Below are 5,556 nucleotides of genomic sequence, written 5' to 3' on the forward strand. Positions count from 1 at the left end.
GAAGTGAAAGCACGTTATAAAAATAAAACTACTGAATAATAATAATAATAATAATAATAATAATAATAATAATAAGAAGAAGAAGAAGAAGAAGAAGAAGAAGAAGAAGAAGAATTTTGGCTCCTGGCCAGAAATTTCGTGGGTGGGGGACTAAGTCGATTACATCGATTATACTGTTCAGCTGCTACTTATTTTATCGGCACCGTAGGGATGAAACGTAAAGTAGTCGACCTCGGCAGAATTTGAACTCAGAACATAAAGGTGGTGGTGGTGTTGGTGGTGGTGGTGGTGGTGGTGATGATGATGATGATGATGATGATGATGATGATGATGATGATGAAGGAAAAGAAAAGACGATTAGTTGTCGATAATATTGAAAATGATGGTGATGACAACGGCGACGACACGAGGATGATGACGATGGTGGTGGTTGTGGTGGTGGTGGTGATGACGATGACGGTGACGATCAAGCTGACGTTTAAGTAGAATAGTGCATGTTCTGAAATGTAAACCATTTAAGCTGTGACATTTTCTAAAATCCCAGCACAGAATGAGTAACTATATTGTCACATCAGCTTGATTATCACATTAACCACCTTGTCACTGCAACTACATTATCACTTCAATCACATTATCACATCAACCCCATTATCATCTCGACCATACTGTCACTTTCACTATACTACCAACGTTAACCAAAATACATAACATTAATGCAGTCCTTCCCTGGAAGTGTAACGGAGGCCCCTAGAGCTAGTCCCTTTAATGTCTTGGTGTCATTTGTTGGCACTCCATTGGTTACGACTACGAGGGTTCCAGTTGATCCGATTAACGGAACAGCCTGCTCGTGAAATTAACGTGCATGTGGATGAGCACTCCACAGACACGTGTACCCTTAACGTAGTTCTCGAGGAGATTCAGCGTGACACAGAGTGTGACAAGGCAGACCTTTTGAATTACAGGCACAACAGAAACAGGAAGATAGAGTGAGAGAAAGTTGTGGTGAAAGAATACAGCAGGATTCGCCACTATACCCTGCCGGAGCCTCGTGGAGCTTTAGGTGTTTTCGCTCAAGAAACATTCACAACGCCCGGTCTGGGAATCGAAACCGCGATTATACGACCGTGAGTCCGCTGCCCTAACCACTGGGCCATTGCACCTCAACCTTGGTATCATACTATACAGCAGAAGACTGTGATCATTTACTGAGGCAATTATGGCCATCATCAATTGACTTAGTGGCCATGATTTCAACCTTTTTGTTTGGGATCTCTCTTCAATTATCTTAAATAGTCTGAGGAAGGACGCGGTGTTGACCAATCAACGCACTGCATCAGTAAAGCTCTCGACCTTTGATATTTTTTAATGATATGAAAATAAGCAAACCCTCTAACCCTATCTGTTTTGGCCTCACATCATCAGTATCCGCTTTTCCTGTCCAAATCTGAAGGCATAAATATCACTTACGACAGAAACGGTTTCTACGCCGATTTCATCAAGGGGCAGGTGACACCGAAACAAACGTTTGCTCTTCCCATCGATTCACATCTCCTTTCGCCTGCTACTCAATGGAACGTTGAATACAAGCTCCACCAACTCGAAAGCTAATGATCCGACTGCATATGATTCGTGCGCCTTTTCCCTCTTGAAGAACTGTATTGCAGTTATAATATTGTTATACATCTTTCGTAATGCCCCTTCTTACAACCAGAAGCCTCACGTCACCAAGTTGGAAATTTCTATCTTGTTCAGTATGAAAATACATTTCAGATAAATTTTGTTGATAACTTTACAATATTTGAGTAATTGCAATAAACTAGTGGTTATCAACCATTTTTTCTATGGCCCACTTTAGTTCATATTTTATTCTGACGGATCCTCATAGTAATGCGATGTTCAAAAAATATATTCTACTTTCATAATTAAATAATATTACGAATTATATAAAAAATGATGTTATAATACTTTGTATATTGTAGAAGTATAACCAATTTTTTTAACATAAATTTTAACAATAATTTATACGGACATGGATTCACTTCTATAGACTGTCTACTCACTGGTCCATTGGAAGTTGATAAGATATATACCAGCGATAGACTTCAGTATATTCAACGAACTCTATACTTTCAGTTCGAAAAAAAAAAAAAAAGATTAATTTTCTACCTATTAACAGAAAAAAACATCAATGTATTCAGAATGCATTAAGAAGAAATTTGTAATTCGTATTTCTTTTTTAGATTGATTTCTTTTAATTTTCAATCTTCCTTCGTCCGTGTTATTTTGACAACACCAGTTCTTTAGAAATCTTTCTGCAAAAAAAAAAAATTAATAAATAATAATAAAAGAGAAAGAGAAGGATGGAGGGAAAGATTGAGAGAAAGAAAAAAATTGGTGTAGGAATAGAGAGAGACAGAGACAAAAATTGGGGAAGAAATAGAGAAAAGAGAATGAAAAAAGATCTATGTACACACACACACACACACACACACACACACACACACACACACACACACATATATATATATATATATATATATATATATATATAATAAGAATGGCGAAAATATGTTTTTCGTTTTCTGACATGGCATGACATCCTTCAATGATGGCATTGAGCGCATAATACTTATTATTGTACATATTTACAACTACGGCAGGTCTTAGGACTGTTTTCGTAAATCTTTTTGTTTTTTTCCCCCCTTCCTAAAGACTTCCACTGGAATTAGGAAAGATTGATATAAATGTCAAATTTTGGAATTTTCTTCTGTCATATTAGGTGATAGAAGAGAGAAAAATCAGAAATAGAATTATTGCACTTGGACTTTCTTTCAGAAAAGGTAAATGTGAAATTTATTATGGTGCAAAGGAAAAATTCTATAACTAGTCTAATACATTTAGCTTGTAAGGGATCTTACTGAAAGGATGTATAACTGCAGGAACTTTCAATAATTGGGCAGTACATATGATGATAGATTACATAGTAAAGCAAGGGAAGAAGTTATGGACAATTTCTATTATTAGATGAACTACTACGAGAATCGTTCGTACGTGGGGCAAAATAATTAGCAGTATGTTTTTCGGCGTCTTACGCTCTGAGTTCAAATTTCGGCGAGATTGAGTTTGCTTTTCAGCTTTCCAAAACCGATAAAATAAAGTAGCTGTGTAACTATTCATACAAGCGCAGAAACAGTGACGTCATTTCCTACCCAAACAAATTTGCCCATGAGACATTAGTTTCGACGTATTTCGTATACAAGTGAAAGTCTGTGCAAGTCAAAAGGAACAAATATCACAAGGAATTTACGTTCGAAAACACTGGTTAACAGTTTTCATGCTGATTTTTATATCCTTTATTTCCAAAATCATTAGAGCGTCAGACAAAAATACCTGCAGTATTAAGTTATAGCTTATAACGTTCTGAGTTCATATCTCACCGAGGAGAGCTTTACCTCCTCTTCTGAGGTCAATAAAATAAAGTACTGAAACTTGTCTCTATAATGTACTTCAGATTTGCCTGTCACTTGCTTGACCTTAACCAGATGAGCATGTTCCTTGATGGCTGTCGATATGTACATCTCTGATCATGAGTAGAAATAGTGAGGGAGCATCATAGCCATGTATTGAGAGGAATTTTGCTGGGTTTGAATAATTCACCTTTGGAAATGTGGGTGTTTCGTACAACATCCTTAAACAAGCCTTATTCAGAAACCTTTTGAGTAGTATGGGCTACTCGACCTGATGAAAATTCTAACTGAGCCCCAATTGCAAGATCATGCTCTGTTTATCTTGATACCAGATCACCATGTTGTGCACATGTGGTTGTGATGCATGTATCTGATGTACCGTTATCAGACTCGTAGTCATGATGGGTATACTGGGTTTCGCATATTTTACCCTAGTGTTACTTTGATGGAATGTATTGCTCTCTCATTCGATAATGATAAAAGCATTTATGCACAAGCAGTATTTGTTCGAAGATCTAAGACAAAGTTCATGTATCTGGACAACACTGTGCAGTGCCTATGCTTTAGAAAGTAAACAAATTTGAATACGTCTAGTAATATCCTCTTTGCATACAGGAACATAAATAGATTATCCAGGTATGTTTCATGGGTGCAGGCAACACTTCAGGGAGCAATCATACCACACTCTTCGGGAGATAACCATCCCTTACCCTTCTGTTTATGAAGATTAATTCATTGCAATCGCTCTCTAAAGCAGTCACAAGCTGGCTCTTAACTGAAATGGCTGGAGTAATTTGCGTATCGTACTTGAATCGGCAATGTGATTACATAGTTAACAGCCATTTCTACGCAGAGTGAGTATTAGAAAATCTATGAGAAATGCATTGTAGTTAAACTAAGCTGAGATAAATCTAAAATAAATTTAATATAGTTAGTCTGCAAAGCCTACACTGTAGAAAGTAAACAAATGTGGCGGCATTTAATTATTCCCTTTGCACACACCAAAACTATTTTTTTAGTGCAAAGAGAATACAAGCTGTATTCTCATATGTTTACTTTCAACAGCACAGACATTACAAACTTTAGTGTAACTAAATTTATCTTAGATTTTCTAATACATGTTGTGCATAAAAAGATTACTTATTTAATTACGCCGGCAACTAATGCATGACAGGCAAATTATATTGCAATGAAAATAACTTATCAAATCTGGCATGAAGCATTAACTAGCTATTATTTCCTTAAAAAATATACTGCAATCAACTTTGGGACACCGAAAACATCAACAGATTACATTTGTGTGACATAATCAAAACGTTGAATGAAAAAACACAAGAAGCTCAGAAACATCGATTTTAATACATACTTTTTTTTAAATGTTTATAGAAATCTTGGTAAGGAGCCTATGTTTAGTCTTATGCAGTCGTGGCATCTGCTAAATATATCAACTAAATGTTCCTCTGTTGAGTGAAATGACGCAGAGAATGTCATCATACAAAACTGATGGAATGATCATCACTTGAACGGCTTTCATTATATGTTTTCAAGATCAGGTAAGACTTTGGTTTAGACAAAAAAAAAAAAAAAGAACAGGTATACAAATGTTAATAAAATGTTGATAACACAACATGCATGTGTTAAAAATTGTTATTAAGTCCTTCATGAATGGATTCTTATATGAATGCTCACCGTTCATATTGGTACGCTTTAGGAAGATGGCAGGCTAGGAATAAAAAATAAAAGAGTCCACAAAATCTGTCATTTCAGCACCATTATAGTTTCTCATAGCGACGTCGGACACTTTCCTCTTGAACCAGTAAGAGCTGTCGTGGTACAATAGTGACTTCTGAGCTTCCATTATGATGCCGGTATCTAGATAAGTGAATGGGGAGAGTTTGCAGGTCGTGGGACTTGGATATAGATTTAATGCCAATCCACAATAAAACCTCATTGTGTAAAACTTAAGTGTGAAACTGTATATTATGAAGTGAGTTCCTTGTTTTCCTAATACACATACATCTCTCTTGTTTTCCCAATATACATACATATCTCTCTTACACACACATATATATATATATATATATATATA

The sequence above is a fragment of the Octopus bimaculoides genome, chromosome 12 (genome assembly GCF_001194135.2).
Source record: "Octopus bimaculoides isolate UCB-OBI-ISO-001 chromosome 12, ASM119413v2, whole genome shotgun sequence".
Taxonomy (NCBI): Eukaryota; Metazoa; Mollusca; class Cephalopoda; order Octopoda; family Octopodidae; genus Octopus; species Octopus bimaculoides.